Here is a 26,207-nt window from a genome sequence, read left to right as displayed (position 1 = left end):
GACACCTACATGACCAGCCAAATCCTATCAATTCTCTTGCCAAGGTATATTTTGATTAATCTACCACTTTCCATCTCTCTACCTCCTTTTTAACACAGCCCACTGTTCTGTATTCTTTTTTGTGATGGTCAGTCCAGTGTGATCACAAGAGGAGACACAGGAAAGGCTCAGGAAAAAATAATGTTTATTATGCTCACGGGTCCAAAAAACAGTAGGCATAGCACACCACATGGGACCACATGGGAAAGACACGAGGGTAGTCAGGAGACAGAAGACAGGGAGCAAGGGGAAGACTGAGGCCAGAGCCCTTATTGGGGTTTCCATCAGAAAGACAGTGCAGGGTGAACAGTTTAGGATGGACTAGTTTGAGTAATTGCGGAGGGCTTTAAGCTCTAGGGATGGCCCCTAGTTGCCTGGTACCTGGCCTTGATGGGATGTTTAAGGCCAAGTCATATTGCCTCCTGGGGTGTGCAGGGCGGGTGAAGATCTACAGCTCAGGATTGGTTTGTTTGTATATCAAAGACATGCTTCTAGCTGAGCCCTGGCTATCTCTAAGAACTGGCTAGTCACAGAAGAGGACATTATCTCCCCAGCCAGAGAGGTTTTTGAAGATGTGAAAACGTCATAACATACAGCCAAGAAAAAAACATGTATGCAATACAGCCACCCCTTGGTTTTGGCCATCAGAGTAGTCTACCACCTCACTCTCCACGCTGCTGTCAGCTCTGATCCACCCTCACACCCCAGCACACAGGCAAGCATCTCTGCATGAAGTTAAATCTGGTTATTCTCTGGCTTCCGAGGTGCTTGTGGCTCCTTTCCCTCCCTCCCACACCTTTCATGGTCTATTTGCCCTGTCTGCCATCCTGTTGCCAACTAGCACCCCTCCTTGGATCCAGCCATGCTGAGGTGAGAGTATTTTTCTTCTTTAATGCTGTCTGTTTAAATACAAGAAGTTTTTTCACCTGTCAGCCTGTTACAGATGCTGCTCCCAAAATAGCCTCATTCCTTCTTATGGTGCTTTTCATCCTTTTCCATCCCTCTTTATCCCTTGGGACTGACTTTACTTTTACCTACACAGCGAGCCTTCCCTGATAACCCACATTGAAGTACTTCCTGGCCTGCTATTCTTCACACAGCACCCCTGCTTTTTTAAGCAGTTTCACGCAGCGATCAGGAAATATCTATGCACCTGCTGTGCACCAATTTTTTTTGCCTGCCTGTGAGTGTGATGGGGCTATGCTGGGGGTAGCTGGGAAGTGGATGAGGCCTAGCTTGTAAACCCAGGGTCATTTTCCCCTCTGAGCAGGGGAATGTGTTCTCAGTATACCAAGGGCATGGAGCTTGGGGATGGGGTGGCTCCTCACAGTCACGAGATGAAAGGTGGGGCGATCAGACTTGGGAGGCAACTGGAGTCCCTGGGAACCATGTACAGGTACTTCCATTGTCTCCCACATCCATGGCAGATAGGGATACCTCCCCTCTGAGCCCCAGTGTGGACTTAGCACCCTTCCCAATGCAGGCAGCCTCCTCTATTAACCAAATTGGCCTGATCTGCCACTGCAGGTCTACGCAATTTAAGGTAGAACAGACTCCTCAGCTCTAGTTAGATCATCCTAAATGTATCCTTTTAGAAAGAATTAGGTGGACGTGTAAATTAGTTCAACCATTGTGGAAGACAGTGTGGTGATTCCTCAAGGATCTAGAACCAGAAATACCAGTTGACTCAGCAATCCTATTACTGGGTATATACCCAAAGGATTATAAATAATTCTATAAAGATACATGCACACATATGTTTATTGCAGCACTATTCACAATAGCAAAGACTTGGAACCAACCCAAATGCCCATCAATGATAGACTGGATAAAGAAAATGTGGCACATATACACCATAGAATACTATGCAGCCATAAAAAAGATGAGTTCATGTCCTTTGCTGGGACATGGATGAAGCTGGAAACCATCATTCTCAGCAAACTAACACAGGAACAGAAAACCAAACACTGCATGTTCTCACTCATAAATGGGAGTTGAACAATGAGAACACAGGGACACAGGGAGGAGAACATCACACACCAGGGCCTGTCAGGGGGTGGGGGGCTAGGGGAGGGATATCATTAGGAGAAATACCTAATGTAGATGATGGTTGCTGGGTGCACCACTATGGCACATGTATACCTATGTAACAAACCTGCACGTTCTGCACATGTATCCCAGAACTTAAAGTATAATAATAATTGAAAAAAAGAATTAGGTAAAATCATTTTTTAAAAACCACATCTCACTCTGAAGTTCATTTATTTAATCTTTTCTTTTTTTCTCCCCTCTTCTTTTTTCCCAGGAGAAAATAATGAATGTCAAAGGAAAAGTAATTCTGTCAATGCTGGTTGTCTGAACTGTGATCGTTTTGGGAATATATCAACAGGTAATTATGAAACATGATGAAGTGATGTGGATGAAAATACTGCTATGATTCTATCCTACTAGTATCATCCAAGTTGCCAGGTTGAATTGAAATTAGGATTAACTAAAACCATAAATAAGGGATTCCACCCTTCCTGAATCCCTAAGCCCTGGACTGTCTTTAAAATCATTAGCTCTCCCAAATGACTTCTGGCTAACTACTTGTCTTCCTTCCTCCCTTGTTCCTAATATCATAATTTTTGTAACAGTAGGCTAGATCCAGAGAAAATGAGATCAAATTAAGCCCAATGTAATTTTAAATAACTTGTATGATCAAATACGGAAATTACCTTAAGAAATTTCAGACAGGAATTCCATGAGAAATCCACCCTGAATTTTGAAATCCTGAAATATTTGCAGAATTTAAAGGAGCAACTTCAGTTGTTGACTTCTGCTGCAAAATACATACTGAATTCCTGGTGATTCATTTGTGCCTGGCTAAAATCTTTGAGAGTGTGTGTGTGTGTGTGTGTGTGTGTTTAACTTTGAAAAGCAAAATGAGTTAAGCATTTCTAAGTTTTCAAATTCATCTATGGATTCACCCCAAATATATGAGCTGCCTCTGTGCCTTTTGAAACTACAATGCCTTGGAGATTCCAGCTGGAGAGGCTTCTGACAGCAGTGTTCACAAGCAGCCACAGAAATGCCTGATGCCTTTGACTCAAAAGACTGGAAAAGCTCAGCCTTAAGGTTCAAAAAATCTACTGTACAATTAAGTTGTACAGAGCTATTTTGGTACCATTAATATTTTCACAGTGGAGTGTTTCAGTGGCCCCCAAGTTCAAGATGGCAGCCTGGATTAACATTCAAATATCTCTTTTGATTTTTTTTTTTTTTTTTTTTTGAGACAGAGTCTCTCTCTGTCACCTAGGCTGGAATATAGTGGCGCCATATCGGCTCACTGCAATCTCTGCCTTCCAGGTTCAAGCAATTCTCCTGCCTCAGCCTCCCGAGTAGCTGGGACTACAGGCGTGTGCCACCACGCCCAGCTAATTTTTGTATTTTTAGTGGAGACAGGGTTTCATCATGTTGGCCAGGCTGGTCTTGAACTCCTGACCTCAAATGATCCACCCGCCTCAGCCTCCCAAAGTGCTGGGATTACAGGCGTGAGCCACCGTGCCTGGCCTCTTTTGATTCTTAAATTCTAAGATTTGATGAGCTAGGAGGACTGTCCTGGTTACTAAAAATGGAACTGTGCCTTTAGATGCATCAGTAGCAGAAGAAATCTCCGAATGCTGGAGCCATTAGTCCCTGCGGTGCTGCACAGATGTAACCACTTCTGGAATGTTGCTTTGTTTCATTCTGAACAACTCATTTTAAGAAAAACATGGCAAACTAGAGTGTGATCAAGTTAAAAGGGTCTGGAAACTAGGTCTTTTGAATTGAGAAAACTGAGGGGATTTAGTTCAAAGAAGAGATGACTCAGAGTTTGGTGTGGGGACCCTGGAACTCTTTAGGCAACTGAGGGCTGAGGACGTTTCCCACTCAGACTCTAGAGCTAGGCTGCCCCTTGGGCAAGTTACTCAGCCACTCTGCTCTTGTTTAGTTTCCCTATCTTTAAAAATTGGAGATAATAGGCTGGGCATGGTGATCACACCTGTAATCCCAACACTTTGGGAGGCCAAAGAGGACAGATTGCTTGAACCCAGGAGTTCAAGACCAGCCCTGGCAAAATAGCAAGACCCTGTCTCTACAAAAACAAAATTAAAAAATTAGCCAGGCATGGTGGTGCACACCTGTAGTCTCAGCTACTCAGGAGGCTGAGGTGGGAGGATCACTTGAGCCTGGGGGGTTGAGGCTGCAGTGAGCTGTGGTCCTGCCACTGCACTCCAGCCTGGGTGACAGAGTGAGGTGCTGTCTCAAAAAAAAAGTTGGGGGAGGGATTATAATAGTACCCGTTTCATAGGGTTGTTGGGAGAATTAAATAAGTTATTGTGAATAAAGCACTGGGAAGCAATGCCTAGGGCTTAATAAACACTCAATAAATGCTAGCTGTCATCCTCCTCCTCCTCTTCCTCATCATCATTTTAGTTCAGGTCACTACAACAAGGTACCACAAGGTGGTTTAAGCAACAGGAATTTAATTCTGTCTGTTCTAGAGGCTGGGGAGTCCAAGACCCCCAGTGAGGGCTCTTCCTGGCTGGCAGATGGCCACCTCCTCCCTGTATCCACACGTGATGGAGAGCAAGTAAGCTACTGCCTCTCCCTCTTCTTGTAAGGACACTAATTCCTTCATGGGGGTCCTACTCCCATGACCTCATCTAAACCTAATTACGTCCCAAAAGCCCCACCTCCAAATATCATCACACTAAGAGCAGGGCCTCCACACATGAATTTTGAAGAGATACAACATTCACTTCATAACAGTCATCATCATCATGATCTGTTCCAGAGGGCAGAACAAGAAAGGAGATTTTGGCAAATAGAAGAGCTCTAGCAGTTGGAAGAGTCCAACAGAAGAACAAGTACCCTTTGGGGTTCCTGCCTGGAGTTGGAATGTCTGCTTGGATAACCTTCAAGCTCTGAGTTTGAACACTTGATTAGATAACTTTGGTGTTTGGAATTGTAGCCAGAGTTGTACATGCATAACTGAGCCAAAGGCTCAAACGTGCGTGTATACACCAGCCTCTCAGAAAGAGGGTTACTTTCTGGGCACCCTCTCTCTGCATGGTAGCCAGAGCAGGTTCTGGCTGCTCTTCAGGCTAATCGTCTGGCACCTGGACTCTGGCCACAACATCCTCTGATGTGCAGAATCCACTTGAACATCTGCAAGAAACTTCAAGGGGAGGAGTTCTTTTTTGTTTTTGTTTTTTTTGCCACTTTACGAATTGGCCACATGATAGCTTGAGGTGAGCTGAGGACACAAACCTTACACAGGTAGGCAGCACTAAGCTAAAATGGATTAAAAATAACTAACTCAAACATGTCAACCAATTAGTAAATAGAAGAATTGTCAGTAAAGCGTATTGAAAGAATATCATCTGGGATAGCATTTGATTTCAGGCTGGATGAAAAAATAATCTTCGAATTTTAGAGAAATAGAGGAAGCCTTCAAAATTATGATGAAATATTCATGATGGTGGTGATCATGATAAGAGCTACTTATTGAGGGCATGTGCCAATAAGTAGTTATTGAGGGCATGTGCCAGGACCCTTGCTATGCATTACCTCCGATTCTTTTTGTTTGTTTTGTTTTTGTTTTTGTTTTTGTTTTTATTTGAGATGGAGTCTCAGTACTTTGGAAGGCTGAGGCAGGCACATCACTTGAAGTCAGGAGTTCGAGATCAGCCTGACCAACATGGTGAAACCCCGTCTCTACTAAAAATACAAAAATTAGCCAGGCATGGTGGTGTGTGCCGATAGCCCCAGCTACTCAGGAGGCTGAGGCAGGAGAATTGCTTGAACCCAGGAGGCAGAGGTTGCTGTGAGCCGAGATCGTGCCACTGCACTCAAGCCTGGGCAACAGAGCGAGACTCCGTCTCAAAAAAAAAAAAAAAAAAGTTCAAGGAGGCAAAAATTATGTTTGGCTTGGAGGAGGATCCACTGTTCTGCATTCATTCACAAATATTTATTGAGTATCCACTACTCAATATTTGTAAACTTTTTCATTTCTTAGAAACCCAGAAGTTGATGACAGCAGTGCTCAGAAGGGCTGGTGGTTTCTGAGCTGGTTTAACAATAGGTAAGGCGATCAGACAGTACCAGGCACTGTGCTAGGATCATATCAAGCAAGGCATTGAAAAGATGGCATTTGAGTGGAGGCTTAAAGCATGAATACATGTTTAAAAGCCACTGCAATGTGGATATTGCTGTGATCATTGTGCTGTTGAAGGATTCTGGAGAGGAGGGTAAGGAGAAGGGTTGTTGAGGAGATATGAAAAGTCGGTGAACCTGAATCTATAAATCCATGGCCTGAGTGCCAGGTAGGGTTCTGAGTGCTAGGTTGCAGCACTTGTAGGGGCTTAAGAGTCTCACTGCCTTCATTAGTTAAAGAAATGCTTTTTGGAGCTGTTCTACAGAAGACTCTGAGTTGGCCATGGCATTAGGCTCTGCAGTTGATGCTTTTTTTTCTGGAGGAAGATAAATCCTGGGGGAAGGATGTCTGGGCCACGGCATTTCCATCCTTTCAGGGCCTTCGTCATCACCAGGCACCTGAGTAGGTGGTAGGAGAGGACCCATCTCTGCAATGGAGAGCTGTCTTCTTTTTTAAAAAACAAACAAAAAAAAAACAAAACAGAATTTGAGGCCAGGCGTGGTGACTCACACCTGTAATCCCAGCACTTTGGGAGGCCAACGGGGGTGGATCTCTTGAGCTCAGGAGTTTGAGACCAGCCTGGGCAACATGACCAAACCCTGTCTCTACAATACACACACACAAACACACAATTTGAGATTTTGCAGAAAACGTTTCCCCTTGAGATCCTGACGTGGAAATTTCCAGCCTCCTGATGTCATTTGTTATGTCTCAAAGGAAGGTAGAAACCGGGAAGCAGCTAAAACCCAGGCTCTTAGCTCAGCCCCGGGCTCAGTGATAATGGTTACAAAATCGCCTTTCTCAGAATTAGAAGTAACATGATATGTTTTTATTTCTCTTTTGCTTTTAGCCCAGAAGGCTCTTTCTTGTGGATATATCACTCAAAATAAGTGCTTTGAATTCTAGATTTCTAGGGGATGTTTCCCACAGCCACTCTGGCACCCCCTACAGTCTGTTCTTCACATGGCAACCAGACATGGCGTTCGGCCAAAGTCGGAGTGATGGGTGGGTGGATCCCTGGGGATCTGGAATGTTATTTCTGCAGCTTCCATAGACTTATCTGTATAGAACCATGGGTTGTATCTTGCCCTCAGTTCTCCTCAAAGTTCTCTTAAGTAGTGTCATTTGGGGAACATTCCTGTCTTGCTGATAGAAAGTATCTGGGGAGATATTGTCTATTATTCTGCCCTTTAAATGTTATATAAAGACCCATGCAAGAAATCGCTCTAAGAATAAACATCAGGAAAAAAATTTGAGCCCCTTGAGAAACTAGTGTGTATCATTAAAATTTTCTTTTCTTATTTTTTGAAAAGAAAATGAGAGCCATCTAAACCTTTATATTTCCAATGGTTGGGTTGGTTGTCAGAAAGCTCAGAGCAAAGTATTGCACTTAACTGCTTGTACTTACCCCAGCCTTCATTTCTGATATAATTTATCGCCTGGTGTGAAATCCTGGCTTTTATGCCCACATGTCATGTGACCTTGGAAATTTGCTGAAATCCACCCAGCCAGTATCTCAGTTCTGAAATGAAAGTAAAGGTGAAACTTTTCTTTGGGATGACTGAGGTCATGTGAAAATATATACCTGGGTGACTAAATCAATGTACTTCTTTCTGTTCTCTCTTGTGTTTTTTATTCTTGTGTTGTTTTTCTGTTTATTGTACCTATGTATTGGAAGCCATCTCAAACACTTCCAAGAGTTAATAGGCTTTAAAACAGGTTTCATAATATTATGTCTGTTCATGAGTTACCTCACCACCGTATTTGTCTATCGGACTTTCCTCTTTCCCCATCCTCCAGAAGGCCCCCACCTTTTCTTTTCTTTCTTTTCTTTTTATTTTTGTTTAATTTTCTGAGACGGAGTCTTGCTCTTTCGCCCAGGCTGGAGTGCAGTGGTGCCATCTTGGCTCACGGCAACCTCCTTCTCCTGGGTTCAAGCAATACTCCCACCTCTGCCTCCTGAGTAGCTGGGATTACAGGCACCTGCCACCACGCCCGGCTAATTTTTTGTATTTTTAGTAGAGATGGGGTTTCACTGTGTTGGCCAGGCTGGTCTTGAACACCTGACCTCAGGTGACCAGCTGGCCTTAGCCTCCCAAAGTATTGGGATTACAGGCGTGAGCCACCGTGCCTGACCCTCCACCTTGAAGAGACTTTCACAATGAATGAGAGCGTGGAAACGTTCTCAAATGGGTGGCTACCGTGGCTTCTAAGTAGTTTCCTGAACTTCTTGCTCAGCCACCGTCAGATTTCCTGAGGCTGTTACTGCTAACCTTTGGGCAACCCGAATTTTTCTCTAGACTTTTACAACAATCTGAATTCTGCTGATTTTAGCTAAAGAAACATGGAAACATGCATTGGTTTTTCATGAAGCCTATAACTTGTTACAGTCATTTTCAACTCATAAAGCTCTTTTATGTATGCTATTTCATTCAGTCTTCAAAATTACCCTCATGGTAGGTCTGTTATTAGTATTATTAACTATACTTTTTGGAGGAGAAAGTCAAAATTCAGAGAGGGAAAATGTCCTATCACAGTCACACAGCCAGTAAGTGGCAGATCTAGAACTCAGGTTTATGCATCAATACCACCCCCACTCCAGCCCCTTTTTCCCTTCTCTTCCTCTAGGGCCCCCAGGATGAGCTGAGGGCTGGGGGCTACCCAAGGGAGGAGAGATTGAGGGAGCTTCAGGTCTGTTCTCTCTCGTTCAGCTAGAGTGTCTCATTTCTGTCTGTTTTATAAATTGGCATTTTAAGTTTTTTTATTTTTTTAAAGTAATCTCGGCTATAGAAAGAATTTGGAAACCCTAAGTTTGGGGACACCACATTTTGTAAAAATATTTGTAACTTTTTTCATTTCTCAGAAACCCAGAAGTTGATGACAGCAGTGCTCAGAAGGGCTGGTCGTTTCTGAGCTGGTTTAACAATGGGTAAGGCGATCAGACAGCCGTCGGTGTTTGCCCATCCACCTGGTGCTTGCAGAGGGTCCACACACAATGATTTCATGTTCATGACCTTCTCAGTCACTCATCTTTCTTGCTTATTGAAATTATATGAAGAATATTTTGTGAGTGGGACTAGGACATTTGAGGGTTGGTTTTGTTTTTGAGACAGGGTCTCGCTGTCACTCACGCTGGAGTGCAGTGGTGCAAACATAGCTCACTGCAGCTTCAAACTCCTGGGCTCAGGTGATCCTCCCGCCTCAGCCTCCCGAGTAGCTAGACTACAGGCATGCACTAACACGTCCAGATAAATAAGTTTTTTGTTTTGTTTTGTTTTGTTTCAGTTAACTTGGGGGCTGAGGCTTGGGCTGAAGTTTATTTATTTATTTTTATTTTTTTGAGATGGAGTTTTGCTCTTATTGCCCAGGCTGGAGTGCAATGGTGTGGTCTCAGCTCACTACAACCTCCACCTCCTGGGTTCAAGTGATCCTCCTGCCTCAGCCTCCCAAGTAGCTGGGATTACAGGTGCCCGCCACCACACCTGGCTAATTTTTGTATTTTTAGTAGAGACAGGGTTTCACCATGTTGGCCAGGCTGGTCTCTGACTCCTGACAGGTGATCTGCCCACCTTGGCCTCCCAAATTGCTGAGATTATAGGCATGAGCCACCATGCCTGGCCTGGGCTAAAGTTTAGATTGCAGGAAAGACAATCATAAACTAAAATGTTCTTAGAAGAATTGTCTTATCAAGTTTCCCTCACCCCCCCTGAAATAACCTGAGGGTTGCTGGGTCATTAAATTGTTAACTGTGCTGACTTGGAAGGGTAATGAGTTGAGTACTCCATCTTTTCATCAAAAATATGTCTTTGTGAATAAAGCTTAGTGCCTAGAGCCTTTTTCTGGTCAGTTCACTTAGTGCATGCATAATCTGCCTTGGAACACATTTCCACAAGATATTCACCAGTTCTCTGACCACCACAGTCACCTTCCCTGCCTTACCTGGTTTACCTTCCCTTTGTGCTTAGGATCCACAATTATCAACAAGGGGAAGAAGACATAGACAAAGAAAAAGGAAGACAGGAGACCAAAGAAAGGAAAATGACACAACAGAGCTTCGGCTACGGGACTGGTTTAATCCAAAGTAAGAAAAGTGGCCTCACTCCCTGTGCAGCAAATCCATGGCCCTGCAGGGGGTGGTGTGATAGTGGAGGCAACAGGGCCATTGAAAACACTCCTGATTTGGGAGAAAGAGCCTTAGCATATTAGACCTTTAACAGTAGACATATGTATATGTGCATCTATTTGATTGTAATGTAAAGTATATTTCTCACTGTGAGTTATGGTCAAAAACACTGTGCTAGGCATTGTGTTAGGGAGAGGAGACAGGAGAAATCAATCAACATGGTCGTATTTGAGAAGTTCATGGTCTTATGGGGTCGTTACTGTAAAACTATTATTTGCCTGGATTGGTAGGAGGCAGGATCAACCGGAAGGATGTGGTTCTGGGAATGAGGACATGGAAGCTGTCCAGGGTGACTTTGAGACCTGAGAGACTGGTGGGTGGCGGTGCCATTGGCCAGAAAGGGGACTGGAGGAGACACAGGCCTCAGAGCTGGGGGAGGTGGGGACCTCCATTAGGAATGCATGTGGATGCAGGTGCTTATGGGACATCTGGACAGAGTCACAGGGTGCTCCTGAGCTTGGCATATGGTATGTGCTGGAGATGTGCAATGAGGTATCATCAGAGTAATCAGGAGAGAATGGCATCATTTTTTTAAATTTAATTTTTAATTTTTATTCATTTTGAGATGGGGTCTTGCTCTGTCACCCAGGCTGGAGTGCAGTGGTGCAATCGTGGCTCACTGCAGCCTTGACCTCCCAGGCTTAGCCTCCTGAGTAAGGAGGCTTGGTGTGCACCACCACGGCCAGCTAATTTTTAATTCTTTTGTAGAGACAGGGTCTTACTATGTTGTCCAGGTTGCTCTTGAACTCCTGGGCTTAAGTGAGCCTCCTGCCTTGGCCTCCCAAAGTGCTGGGATGACAGGTGTGAGCCACCATGCCCAGCCTGAAAATAGCATCTATCCCATTGTGAAGGAGCTTGGGCTCTGGAAAGACTGAATATGTTCTGGCAAGTTCTCTTATTGTTTGGGGATAAGGGATCCATGCCAGTGTGGAGGGATGGGAATTTTGGCTTCCCATATGTCATCTGATGATCTGCACAACAGGGTAGGCATCTCTGAAATGCTAAACCACTCATAGAAATGTGAGAAGATGGAAGCACTGTTGCTTTGATAAAGCCCCTTAGATGGGGGTTTGAGACTCCCCCAGGGACAGGCTAGATGGGCCAGAGATGGTCCCCAAAGGCCCTTCTAAGGAGAATGGGGCAATTTTACTGTGGCACTTGTGCTTTGCTGAGCAGGACTTGAGAGGTGGGGCTGGGGCTGAATGATTGGGGGCAGAGAGGAGGGACAGACCACAGTCACCAGCTTTCACCCTCTTCACTCTTCCCCTTGCATGGCTTCATCTCCAAATGAATAGGGAGCAGATATTTATTTTTAATTTATCTTATCTTATCCTTTATTTATTTATTTATTTGAGACAGGGCCTCATTCTGCCACCAGGCTGGAGTGCAGTGGCACAATCATGGCTCACTGTAGCCTCCACCACCCAGGCTTAAGCGATCCTCCCGCCTCAGCCTCCCAAGCAGCTGGGACTACAGGCATGCGCCACCAGGCCTGGCCAATTTTTGTATTTTTTGTAGAGACGGGGTCTTGCCATGTTGCCCAGGCTGGTCTTGAACTCCTGGTTTCAAGTGGTCCCCTGCCTCAGCCTCCCAAAATGCTAGGATTACAGGCATGAGCCACTGCTTCTGGACACAAGCAGATTATTTAAAGAATGTTGGTTTGAAGTGGCACCAAATTTAAGTCTTCTCAGGGCATCTAAGTATATTTCTTGCATAAATGAATGATTAGATGAAGGAATGGATGAACAAATAAATACACTTTGTATAAATGTATCCTTTTTGGCTCACGCCTGTAATCTTAGCACTTTGGGAGGCCGAGACAGGTGGATTGCCTGAGCTCAGGTGTTCAAGACCAGCCTGGGCAATATGGTGAAACCCCGTCTCTATTGCAAAACAAAAAATCAGCTGGGAGTGGTTGTGGGCGCCTGTAATCTCAGCTACTCAGGAGGCTGAGGCATGAGAATTGCTTGAACCCAGGAGGCAGAGGTTGCAGTGAGCCAAGATCATGCCACTGCACTCCAGCCTGGGCAACAAAGCGAAACTCTGCCTCAAAAAAAAAAAAAAAAAGTATCCTTTTCTGTAAACTACCTAAAACCACAGTATATTGTGCATATTTCCATATCAAGGTCACTTTGCTTCCATGACACCACATCCTCATTTGTGACCATCTCCCTAGAGAGGCAGCTCACTCTTCCCAGCTGTCAGGGATTAGAGTTTATGGGAGCTAAGTCCAGCATCCTCTTCTCTGTTCTTTATATACTTTTTTTTTTGAGATGGAGTCTCGCTTTGTCACCCAGGCTGGAGTGCAGTGGCGCGATCTCGGCTCACTGCAAGCTCTGCCTCCCGGGTTCATGCCATTCTCCTGCCTCAGCCTCCCGAGTAGCTGGGACTACAGGCACCCACCACTGCGCCCGGCTAAGTTTTCTGTATTTTTAGTAGAGATGGGGTTTCATTGTGTTAGCCAGGATGGTCTCAATCTCCTGACCTGGTGATCTGCCTGCCTCAGCCTCCCAAAGTGCTGGGATTACAGGCATGAGCCACCACGCCCAGCTTATACACCGTTTTCCAATGTGCTCTCATCCATTTTCATGGCATTAGGTACCATTAGTGAGATTAGATACCATCCTACATTTAAATCTTTAGCCCAGATTTTGCCTTGAGCTGTGACTTGTGTCTACCTGCCTGCCTGACATCTCTGCATGTCTCACATGGCCAGAATGGATTTCTCAATTCCACCCCACCCTTGTTCTCCTCATTTCCCATCCCAGTAAATGGCTCAAGACACACAGTCTGGGAGACCTTTTCCTCTGTCTACCTCACAGTCTGATTCATTAGCATGTTCTGTCAATTCCTCCTCCGAAATCCTTTCCACTTCATCCCCTTCTCTCCACTCGACAGCCGCCATGCCAACCCTGTTCATGTTGCCATCAGCTTTTCTCTGCGTCCTTGTCTAGCCAGCCTGCTGTTGCTTAGAGGGAATTCAGTCAATAATGATTGTGTTGGACGCAGTGGCTCATGCCTGTAATTCCAGCACTTTGGGAGGCTGAGGCAGGAGGATCGCTTGTGTCCAGAAGTTCAAGACTAGCCTGGGCAACTTAGTGAAGCCCTGTCTCTTCAAAAAAATAAAAAATTAGGAGATGCAGTGGCGCATGCCTGTAGTCCCAGCTACTCAGGAGGCTAAGGTGGGAAGATCACCTGTATTCCACATCTTTTTTTAACCTACTCCATGATTCATAGAATTTTAATGCTTCCGGCTGGGCATGGTAGCTCACGCCTGTAATCCCAGCACTTCGGGAGGCCGAGGTGGGTGGATCACCTGAGGTCGGGAGTTCGAGACCAGCCTGACCAATATGCAAAACCCAGTCTCTACTAAAAATACAAAATTAGCCAGGTGTGGTGACCCATGCCTGTAATCCCAGCTACTCACGAGGCTGAGGCAGGAGAATCACTTGAACCCAGGAGGCAGAGGTTGCAGTGAGCCAAGATTGCGCCATTGCACTCCAGCATTCCAGTCTGGGCAACAAGAGCGAAACTCTGTCTGAAAAAAAAAAAAAAAAGAATTTTAACTCTTCTTCTACCCACCCCTTGGGTACCAAAATGTGCCATAAATAAATATATAAATTGTTAAAGCTGTCAATAACCTAGGGAGGTGTGTGCTTTGGTTAGGGGGCCCTTTTATTTTGGGGGAAGCTTTTGTGGAACTCCTCACACTGGCGTCACACCGTTGCATGTCCTATGTGGAAGGAAAGCATCTGAGCAGCTCTTTCCTGGCACTTTTTCCTTTCTTTTTTGTGCCCCATCTTTGTGATCTTGGACTTCTCTGGCAGTTGCCATTATCAAAGACTAGCTTTTCACATGTGTGAGCTGCCCTCCGTCACTTCTTTTTTGGGGGGTTTTGTGGGTTTTGATGACTAAGACTCCTTGATGCAGCAGTTCATCCAGGAAGCTGATCTTGATCTCATTCTCCCTCTGCCCCCTTCTCCCCAGCTGCCTGCATTTTCAGGCTGTTGTGTGGCTTTGTAGTCAGGGTCACTGACCTGTTGGAATTGTCAGTGGAATCAAATAATTAACAGCTGGGAAATAGAATATTTTAATTTTTAATTCAACATTAATTTTTAATGTTGCTACTTTTTCCTCCGGCTTGAAGGAATCCAAATAACTAAACTGGACTCTGGTTTTCTGACTCAGTCCTTCTAGAAGACCTGGACTGAGTGATCATGCGGTTGAGGAGTGTGTAACAGGCGGACCACCTGTTGGGACTGCGAGATTCTCAAGGGGAAGGACTGGGTCTCATTTCTCCCATCTCAGTGCTTAGCAGGATGACCTGGTATAGAGCAGGGAACTGGGAAATGTGGGTCGGGGGATCAGGCACCCCATTTGGGTCTTTTATATAAATTAAATGGCAAAAGGCTCCATACCCTTCTCCTTCTTTCCTACCCTCCACTTGATCTGCAAAATGGGAATGATGATATCACCCACTTCATAGAATGGTCATGAAGATCAAATGAGAGAATGAAAGTCAAGCACTTAGCCTCTGGTGCACAATAAGTATTAAATAAGTATACCTATTCCTCCTTTTCCTTTTTAAAAAATAATATTACCAACTGTCCAGCTTATACACAGTTATAAGACTTAGCTAGTGGGCTATGTTAGAGCTACTAAAAGATCTTTGACAAGCTAAAACTAAGATGCAATGAATGAGGTGTAACGAATAAGAGAGTTCTAAGTTCAGAAATGGTTATAGAAGTATAAGATAGCTATGTGGGTGTTTTTTGGTTTTTGGTTTCTGGTTTGCAATCTCGTCATTCAACAAAGATGGGAGTTTTATAGAACTAAAAGCACCATGCAAGCTACTAAAAAGAACAACAAAAAAGGCTCATCATTTCTCAGTCTGAATTGACAAAAATGCCAATGCAAATAAAAATGGTTACTTTTTATTTTATTTTGTTTCTTTATTTATTTATTTCGAGATGGAGTTCCACTCTTGTTGCCCTGGCTGGAGTGCAGTGGCACGATTTTGGCTTACTGCAACCTCCGCCTCCTGAGTTCAAGCAATTCTCCTGCCTCAACCTCCCAAGTAGCTGGGATTACAGGTGTGCACCACCACGCCTGGCTAATTTTGTATTTTTTTAGTAGAGACAGGGTTTCACCATGTTGGCTAGGCTGGTCTTGAACTCCTGATCTCAAATGATCCACCCGCCTTGGCCTCCTAAAGTGCTGGGATTACAGGCATGAGCCACTATGCCCGGCTTATTTTTTAAGTGGAAATAGGGTTACGTTTAGATCTGGACAAACCTGGGTTTTAACCCCAACTTCATCAGCAGAGGAAAGAAAAGGCATATAAGAAATAGTGTACGTGGTAGCTCAGCTCAGAGCATGGAATCCAGAGTCAGATGATCTTGTTTCAATCCCGGCTTTAACCCCTACTAGCTGTGCAATCTCAGGCAAGTTGTTTGACTTCTCTGTGCTATTTTCTTCACTGATAAAATGGGAATCAAAATAGCACCTACCTCAGAAGGGTGAGCCCTTTGCACAGTGCCTGGTCCCAAAGGAATTGCTCAGTGTGTGTTAGCTGGCATCATTAGTGACCAGATGTTTGGCCTTGGACAAGATAGTAAGCTGCTCTGAGACTTGGTTTTCTTACCTGGACCATGAACATGATACATTGCAGGGCTGTTGCAGAGACTAAATGAGAAAGTGTATGTGGTGGGTGCCTGGCACAGATTGGTGCAGAGTGCACAGTAGCTTCTTTCATGATTGAAGGAAACCAAGGGCAACTGTGTCCTCCATGCAGCAGGCGTAACTGGGGTGCTGAGGGCAGAGCTAAGTCTTAGAGTTTGAGACTCCAGACAAGATGAGGTGAACCAGGAGAGCACCCTGAAAGTGTTTCACCTGTCTGCCATCTGGACAAACCTGGAGCAATTTCAGCATTAGGGATGAAATGTAGGAAGCAGGCCAGTTCCAGCTGTGGCGGAATCTGGGAAGCAGACCAGATGTGAGGCCTGCGGCTGGGGTGGGAGGGCAGAGTCACCTCAAGAACTACAGGGTGCAGCATTTGGGGACAAGGGACCGGAGGCCTGAGAGGAGAGTCTACTGAGGCCCCTTTTCCACTCTGAGGCTGGGATGAGGCAGGGGATGACCCAGCTGTACTCATCAGCCTCGCTGTGGGAAAAACCCAACTTTGCTGATGGGTAGGGCGGTTCTGTGAAAACCCAGGCCTCCACTGGCCGTGCGGGCTCAAGTTATTTGCTAACCTCTCCCTGACAGCCTCACCAGGGCCACGGCAGTGCAGCCAGCAGGGATCACCAGGACTTTGCCCCAGTCACTTGCCTTCCTGGGGTTGAACCAAGATGCTGCCCACAGTGAATCCAGTAAAGTACAAGCAAATGCCAAGCAGGGTGCCAGGCCCATACTGGGGTTTGAATCTAAATGACCCTGTGCCAGTCTCTGCTTCCCAATGGGGAAAATGCAGCCACCTCCTGAGCCAATAGGGAGTCAGAGCCTCCCCCTGCCTGGAGCTCCACTCTCATGCTGGGGCCCCTGCGGCTCTGTGCTTTCTGCATTTACCCTTCAGGGCTTCAGGGTTTTGTGCTTTGTTATAGCTTCCTGTGTTTGTGTTGGCCTTGCCAAGTCCCGTTCAAGCTCTCTGAGCACAGCAAAGCGCCCTCCCTCTCACCCCTTTTCTGTTCCTAGTAAAGAGGCTCCTGGTCTAAGGAGAAGGTCCTTGCCAGAACCCTAGGCTCCAGTCTTGGCCTTGCTGGGCCTCTGTCAAGTGCCTTCCTTTCTGGCGCCTTTGTCTCCTTGTTTGTAAAGTGAGCAGTAACATCAGAATCCCTTTAATCTGGGGCCCTTTTTGGCCAATGACCAGGTTCCCACCCAGATATCTCTTCTAGCAAAAGGCAAATAGAAACAGCTTTTTCTCTTTTGAATCTAATGTCACTCTCTCATCCGCCTGTATCAAGGCTTAGGATCTCCTTAGGATCAGATGACATCCACAGGGATAAATAACACCCAAAGGTGCGACTAGTAGCCTAGGAAGGGGCTGGGAAAGTAGGGAAAGGGATTTAGAAGTAGGAAGAGAAAAAATAAAGTAGAAGAGGTAAGAAGGTATGAGATGTAGAGATAAGAGCCTCATAAGGGCCCCCCAAAATAGCCCTCAGAGGGCTGGGCGCAGTGGCTCACACCTGTAATCCTGGCACTTTGGGAGGCTGAAGCTGGTGGATCACCTGAGGTCAGGAGTTCAAGAGCAGCCTGGCCAACATGGTGAAACCCCATCACTGCTAAAAATACAAAAATTAGCCAGGCGTGGTGGGGCACGCTTATAATCCCAGCTACTTGAGAGGCTGAGGCAGGAGGATCACTTGAACCTGGGAGGCAGAGACTACAGTGAGCCAAGATCCCGCCAGTGCACTCCAGCCTGGGTGACAGAGTGAGATCTGTCTTAGAAAAAAAAAAAAAAGCCCTCAGAGGCACCTGAGCCAAAGCCTCCTCTTCCTCACCCAGAAGATGCTACCCCTGCAAATGGCACACCTCCCAGCCAAGTGTTTGGGGTTAAGCTACAGTCAGGATTCAAGGACAGTCCCTGCAGATCATAGCTGACCCCCCTTATCGTTGGACAGTCTCTGCCCCACAATGGCAAAGCTGCCCTGACTCAGGGAACTCTATGTTTTATCACCAGGAAACACCCAGAGGTTGTGACAGTGACCAGATGGAAGGCGCCGGTTGTGTGGGAAGGCACTTACAAAAAAGCCATCCTAGGAAATTATTATGCCAAACAGAAAATTACCGTGGGGTTGATGGTTTTTGCTATTGGAAGGTAGGTGTCACTGATAAAACTGTCCTTGACTGTTTCTTGTTCCACTGTCAAAACATTTGTGTGGAGACTCCTGAACTGATGGAGGCCAGCCATGATTTTTTTATTTATTAGATAGGAGAGCGTTTTCGTGGAACTGGTACAGTCTCCTTTCTGCTGAGGCCCTAAAATACTGAGAACAAAATAATAGTAGGTAAGTCCACTCATTCCTACCTCAAAATGAGGGCCTTGGGTTGCAGGAAAACATGTCTGCTCCACCCACCAAGCCCAGGGTCAACAGCATACCCACAACCACCTCCTCCCTGACCACCATGGCTTCCTTTAGAAATTTCACAAGTGCTAGCTGCTAGACAGCCCAGAGTGCATCATTCTTTTTCCTATGCTCTACGGCCCGGGACCAACTACAGAGAGATTTATAGCAAGTTCTAGGTGCAGAGTGACCTAAGCACAGTGGCTTTCCACGCTGGAACACAGCTGACCACTCTTCCATGGGTTCCTCAGATCACTTCTACTTTTTCTCTCATGGAGGATTTGGCCCTAGAAGATTTGCTGGTCAGAGCTTGCTCTTCCAAAGGTTGGATAGGCTCCAGTTTCAACTTCCTTGTTCAGAACATATGATGCAGAAAAACTACAATTATTCTTACTTGAAAGTTCTAGCTCTAGGCCGGGTGCGGTGGGTCATGCCTGTAATCCCAGCACTTTGGGAGGCCGAGGTGGGTGGATCACGAGGTCAGGAGATCGAGACCATCCTAGCTAACACGGTGAAACTCCATCTCTACTAAAAATATAAAAAATTAGCTGGGCGTGGTGGCACATGCCTGTAGTCTCAGCTACTTGGGAGGCTGAGGCAGGAGAATCCCTTGAACCTGGGAGGCGGAGGTTGCAGTGAGCCGAGATCGCGCCCCGGGGTGACAGAGCGAGACTCTGTCTCAAAAAAAAAAAAAAAGGAAAAGAAAAGAAAGAAAGTTCTAGCTCTAATATTAGTTATTAAAGATAATCCATTTTGCTTTTTTTGGAGAATTTTCCTTTTCTTTCAAAATAAAACTAAAAGTCCAATTTTCCTTTTTTTTTTTCTGCTCTCTGGGCCTTTCCCTCTGTATCTCTTCTGAAGAAGCTTCATGGAAAGTCGATTCCTTTGCCTTGTATAAAGACAGTTGAAGGCTCAGGTTGATCTGAGCTTTGCCAAGGTGGGGCTTAAAAGAGAGCTCTGTAAAGATCTGATAGTTCTCCAAAGATAACCTTCCCCAACCCAGAGCCCAGCAGCTATTACTGTTCTGTCATTAACAGTACCAATCAAGTTCTAATGTCACTGAATGTGCTGATCCTAGGGACCTATGTGGTCTCTCTAACACAGAAAGGTGACTGTGGAGTTTTGACATGTTTACTAGAAGAAGCTGTACTCATATAGGTTGGAAGCCACCTAATTAGATTAGGTGAACCACCCAGCTCACCTAATCCTTTGGCACAAAACGGGATAACCCAGCCACGTTGCAGATTGATTTGATCCTGGTGTTTCCAAAAAGAACAAAACATTGCCCAATGCCCCACAATGGCTTCAGCCATCCAATTCCAACTCTGCACAACTAAACTGTAAACTGCACATCGTGGTGAAAGCACTCTGCCCTCAGCTCTGAGACAAGGGAGGACTGTTTGTACTCAGCAGCAATAAATTTTTACAAGTGGATTTGTACTTTTAGGAGGTGTAATGTTTGGTTTGTTTTCAAGCAACAATGCGTGGAGCCAACTGCAGTGCTTTAATCTCTAAACAATGTGAAACCTCACAATTAATCTCTCCTGTACTCAACCCCACTCCACCCCACCCCAGTATTGTTTCCCAAGATTTAGGGCACAATAGATTTTTCTCGAAGTCCCAGAATACTGAAGGATTTCCTGGCCACTAGCCACAGAGCCACACTGAAGTCCCTTTTTATATTCCTCAGATATATTCTCTTCATTTAAAAAATCAATACTATAAACCCTTGGATTACCACATGCCAACATTAAAAGCACACTTTATTTTGGTAACAAATAAAGGGAATCCAAGCAGCAACAAAAAGCGAAAAGAAGTGCCATTCATTATTAGTCACAAAACAGCATGATTGGCCAGTAGTGTGATCAGCACGTTAAATTCAGTCCACATGTGTTTAGGGTTTGGCCAAGTTGTATTAAGCCATCTGGCTTATTCTTCCTCTTCCTGGTAATCTCTATAGCATAGCTTCACAAATAGTCTATAGCTTGGGCTTACAGAAGACACCAATAAAATGTTTTTCTTTTCTTCTTTTTTTTTTTTTTTTTGAGATGGAGTCTTGCTCTGTTGCCCAGGCTGGAGTGCAGTGGCACCATCTCAGCTCACTGCAACTTCTGCCTCCTGGGTTCCAGCAATTCTCCTGCCTTAGCCTCCCAAGCAGCTGGGACTACAGGTGCGAGCCACCACGCCCAGCTAATTTTTGTATTTTTAGTAGAGACGGGGTTTCATCATATTGGCCAGGCTGGTCTCAAACTCCTGACCTTGTGATCCACCTGCCTCAGCCTCCCAAAGTGCTGGGATTACAGGCGTGAGCCACCGTGCCTGGCAATGGGAGACGGCATGCAATGCTTTTCAAATGAATAGATAAATAGTTAAAATACCACTAAATACCTACTAGAATGGCCAAAATTCAAAACACTAACAACACCAAATGCTGACAAGGATGTGGAGCAACAGGAACACTTATTCATTGCTGGTAGGAATGCAAAATGGTACAGCCACTTTGGAAGACAATTTGGCAGTTTCTTACAAAACTAAATATACTCTTACCACACGATCCAGCAATCGTGCTCCTTGGTATTCACCCAAATGAGTTAAAAACTTATGTCTATACAAAAACCTGCACATGGATATTTACAGAAGCTTTATTTCATAATTGCCAAAACTTGAAAGCAACCAAGATGTCCTTTGGTAGGTGAATAGAAAAATGAACTAAGTCACATCCAGCCAATGGAATATTATTCCATGCTAAAAATAAATGAGCTATCAAGTCATGAAAAGACATGTTACTAAGTAAAAGAAGCCACACTGAAAAGGCTACATGCTGTGTGCTTATATGACATTCTGGAAAAGGTAAAACTACGGAGACAGTAAAAAGGTCCGTGATTGTTCAGGATTGTTCGGGGAGGCAGGGATTAATGAACAAAGCTCAGAGAATTTTTAGGGCAGTGATGCTATTTTGTATGATACTATAATGGTGGATACATGTCATTATACTTTTGTTAAACCCTTAGAATGTACCACACCAAGAGTGAACCCTAATGTAAACTATGGATGTTGGGTGATAGTGATATGTCAGTGTAGCTTCATCAATTGTAACAAATGTATCACTCTGGTGCAGGGATGTTGATAGTGGAGGGGTGGGGCTGTGCAAATGTGGGAGCAGGAGGTATATGGGAACTCTGTACTTTTGGCGCAATGTTTTTGTGAACATAAAACTTCTCTAAAAAAAATAGTCCTTATTTTTCCTTTTTTTATTTCTTTTAATTTTTTTATCTTCTCTTTTCATCTATGTTTACTCAGCCACCAAATGTGGCTTACTGCTAACATAGTCCTTTTTTTAAGATAAAGAAAAACTAGTTAAAATAAGGTTAAATCAGAAGTTGCTCATTCTAGTATTTGGATGGACTAGTATTTTGGATGATGCTGTGTGGACAATGGATTGGTGTTTTAAGTGACTAGTGGGAGGCTCATAGGATAACTATGTAACATGAAAGCAGATCTAGATCTCATAACTCGTTCTCTGTATCACAGAGGACAAGAGAGTGCTGCTGTTTTGGCTTAATGCATCCCCAATGGATCCAAGGGTCACATCACCCTTGTATCTCGTCTGGCAGTAGCAACATTGGGGTTTATGTTAGGGCTTTTGAATGGAGCTCAAGAACTAGTACCATCTTTGACTGTCCAAAATCTGAACCAGTTGGTAAATTGGACAAAGGGGTAAGGAATTCCAGCAGAGGGTGGTAAATACTACCTTCATTATAGTTAAAGCTGACATTGGAGAATGTGGCTTATATCTGCAAGCCCTGGGCCTCCTAAATATTTAACCCCCAAAGTTAGAAAGACTTAAGCATCCAGGCACCTACAGGCCTCTGGATGTGAGAATAGATCCTGTACTAAGCTTCCTGTAAAACCCACAGCAGTTGAGAACACATGCTCTCTTGGACTGGCTGGCTCCTAAGAGCCAGAGGAGAGAAAGGATAGGGTAGTGCATGTCTAGTTCTAGTTGCTCTTCCAAAATTGGCAGTCAGAGAAGTCATTCCAGCTCCCCATGGACTGAGTGACTGAATGGTGGAGAGTAGCCGGGGTATTACACTAACATGAAAACACACCTGGGGTGGGAAGAAATCATTCTTCTACTAACCATAAAATATAGACAAGATGATTATAACAGCATGTGGTTTCTTTCAGGAATCCCAGAGGGTAAATGTTTTGCTTTTCTTCTTTGTTTCAGATATAATGAGCATTAATTGGAGGAGTTCATAACATCTGCTAATAGGTACTTCATGGTCGGCCACAAAGTCATATTTTACATCATGGTGGATGATGTCTCCAAGGTGCTGTTTATAGAGCTGGGTCCTCTGCATTCCTTCAAAGTGTTTGAGGTCAAGCGAGAGAAGAGGTGGCAAGACATCAGCATAATGCGTATGAAGATCACTGGGGAGCACATCTTGGCCCACATCCAACACGAGGTCAACTTCCTCTTCTGCATGGATGTGGACCAGGTCTTCCAAGACCATTTTGGGGTGGAGACCCTAGGCCAGTCAGTGGCTCAGCTATAGGCCTGGCGGTACAAGGCAGATCCCAATGACTTTATCTAGGAGAGGCAGAAAAAGTCAGCAGCATACATTCCCTTTGGCCGGGGGGTTTTTATTACCATGCAGCCATTTTTAGAGGAACACCCATTCAGGTTCTCAACATCACCCAGGAGTGCTTTAAGGGAATCCTCTTGGACAAGAAAAATGACATAGAAGCCGAGTGGCATGATGAAAGCCACCTAAACAAGTATTTCCTTCTCAACAAACCCTCTAAAATCTTATCCTTAAAATACTGCTGGGATTATCATATAGGCCTGCCTTCAGATATTAAAACTGTCAAGCGATCGTGGCAGACAAAAGAGTGTAATTTGGTTAGAAATAACGTCTGGCTTCAAATTGTGCCAGTAAATTTCTGAATTTTAGAGAGAAGTATTCTGGCTACTTCCTCAGAAAAGTAACACTTAATTTTAACGTCAAAAAATACTAATGAAACACCAACATGGCAAAAACATACCATTCCTCCTTGTAACTTGGGGCTTTGTAATGTGGAAGAATGAATCTAGGGTAATCAGGTATAAATTCCCAGTGATTTCTTATCTATTCTGGGTTTGGGGAAAATACTATCAACTGAACCAAAAAGAACTTGTCGTAGGCAGAGATAAAGCCAGAAACACTCTACACATGCCAGATAACATCTGGAGAAAAGGGTGCTAAGGGAAGTGTTTGGCAGCAAGATATGATTGTAAGGGGTTGTCCCTTGAGTTCAATGTCTGCCTATTTCTGATGGGTCTAAAGCAACATGGAGTTACTGTGCAGCAGAGCTCTCAGTAAAGACATCATTTGCCTTGGCAATCCTCAAAAGGCTTCAATAGCAGATTGCTTCAGGCCATCTGTAGTCCGTCTTTTTCTCATCTGATGTTGCTTGGCTTCTGTGAGAAAGATTGGTGGAGTGTCCCAGTAGATATCATGGTGGTGCGTGATCAGAGTCCCAAGGAACCTGAATGAGCCAAGGTGCCCAGCATGAAGTCAAAACAAAGCCTCAACGTGAGTTTGCCATGAAATAGCAAAGAGAGAGTGGAAGAGAGGAGCCAATCACTGTGGGGCAGTGCCACTCTGAGGGCACTTAGGGTATGGAGTTAGTGCTTAAATACATCACAGAACCAGGTACTGAATGGGACGAAGTGTGGGTGATTTCCAATCTCGTTGACCCTATGTTCAGGGACTTGAACGGAAGATGTTTCTTGTGTTGCGTAAGTGGTATTCAGTCTACCAGACTCTGCAGCTTGCATCTTCAAATCCTTAGCAAAGAGATGTGGATGGTGTCAGAGAAGGCAAAGGCCTGTAGTGGATTGAAGAGGCTTGCAAGCAGTTCCATTTCTAGGATGTGGGCTTCATCAGAGGACACTCGGTCACCACTTAGCTAGTCTAAACCTCAGGGTTCCTCAGTCCATCATACCCCAACTTGGAGGGCTGACATCAAGGAGCAGACTGGAGAAACAGCCCTCCCATCAAGTAACCTCTTGTTTTCTCCTGCTCCATCTGCACTATGGAAGTGTAACAATTAGACATACTTGGCAAAATGGTTAATTGATTTTGTAACAGAAGCATGAGCCATAACAATGGGAGATCTAGTTATCGTGAGTGAACAGCTTAACATTCAATTCCCTTCTCTAAGAGAAGCTGTGAAATCCTACATATTATTTAAAATTAGCCAAATCAATGTAAAGGGAGTTAGGAGGCAACATGTACCTATGCACATATATTTATATTTTGCTTGTGTTCCAGTCTAGGACATTTGTTTCCATTTTCAAGCAATTTATTTGAAGAGCCATTGCACTAGCCTGATGTATACTGCAATGAGCTTCTTTGATAAAATGAAACTTAGATTTTTCTCGACCATTTCACTGTGCCTCCTACTTCATTTCTTGCCAGAAAATCTCACATCCAACAAAACAAAACAAAAACCCTGAATTAGTGGGCTTTGAAAAGGAAAAAGTAGGCTTTTGAAAAAGAAAAAGTAGATCACACATTAGTTAAGACTCCTGCTTCTCTATTAGTCAGATTGCCTTGGATTCAGTCTGGAGTAGGGAGAGCTTAAGGGTTTTTAAGTCCTGACCCAAAGAAATGATCTAGCCTGAAAGTTTGGAGCAAAGGACTAATGTTTACTTTTAAAGGAATTTCTTGATGTTTTTAAAAAACTTCATTAAAGTTTAAATCTCCAATGGACAAATTCATCATCTTGTTAATCGTTATTACTAAACTTTTAAAAAGATTTCCCAATTTACAATTAAATAAATTATTTTCTCAGTATATTCTGGTCTGGTCATGAATTGTGCATTTCCTCCCAAAGATACGCAAAATTGTCAATTAGAGAATTTTAGGTTTTCAGACTCAGAAAAGTCCTCATGCCCTTCTGAAAATGTGTCCACTATTACAAAAATAGAACAGACTTGGGATTCCCAAATTTTTGTTTGTTTTTGAGACAGGGTCTCACTCTGTCACCCACGCTGGAGTTCAGTGGTGTGATCATGGTTCACTGTAGCCCCGACCTCCTAGGCTCAAGTGATCCTCTCACTTCAGCCTCCTGAGTAGCTGGGACTACAGGCACCACCACGCCCCACTAATTAAGAAAAAAACTTTTTTATAGAAATATGGTCTCACTATGTTGCCTAGGCTGGTCTCAAACTCCTGGGCGTAAGTGATCCTCCTGCCTTGGCCTCCCAAAATGCTGGGATTACAGGCGTGAGCCACCATGCCCATCCAAGGGATTCCCCAACTTTTATGCAACAAATACTTATATAGAGCTTTCCACAGCAATGCACTGAAATAATGAACTGCCAGTGAAAGAATCATTAGGGAAAGGCTTGCCCCTAAAGTTCAGGGTGGGGCATCAGGGCAGAGGAAGAAAACAATGCCATCACCATATCTGGGGATTATTTGTCCTGACCTCTGGGGAATATATCTGGTCAAGTGGGAAAGTCTGGATTTCCAGCAGTGTACTTACACTAAAAAATTTAAAGATGACCAGGCTAATTTAGTGAGATGCACTGAATATGCAACAGGGCATGATTACCTCGTAGTGGAGAATTAGTCTCATTTCATAAAAGAGGAAGATGAGGTCCAGAAAGGTTTTAGACTCAGAAAAGTCCTCATGCCCTTCTGAAAATGTGTCCACTGTTACAAAAATAGAACAGACTTCAGATTCC

General features: G+C 44.4%; 1 pseudogene across 1 annotated transcript; it reads left to right on the top strand.

Moving 5' to 3' along the window:
• The first annotated feature begins 2,344 nt into the window (after positions 1-2,344).
• GGTA1P (glycoprotein alpha-galactosyltransferase 1, pseudogene) lies at positions 2,345-23,962 on the top strand (annotated as a pseudogene). Its single transcript, NR_132145.1, is given in 5 exon segments — positions 2,345-2,428; positions 7,071-7,106; positions 9,084-9,149; positions 10,186-10,301; positions 22,698-23,962. The product of NR_132145.1 is annotated as a glycoprotein alpha-galactosyltransferase 1, pseudogene (transcript).
• Positions 23,963-26,207: the final 2,245 nt, after the last annotated feature.

The sequence above is a fragment of the Nomascus leucogenys genome, chromosome 8, assembly GCF_006542625.1.
Source record: "Nomascus leucogenys isolate Asia chromosome 8, Asia_NLE_v1, whole genome shotgun sequence".
NCBI classification, from domain to species: domain Eukaryota; kingdom Metazoa; phylum Chordata; class Mammalia; order Primates; family Hylobatidae; genus Nomascus; species Nomascus leucogenys.
The sequence above is the reverse complement of the archived record's forward strand: the minus strand, read 5'-3'. Positions and strand labels throughout refer to the sequence as shown.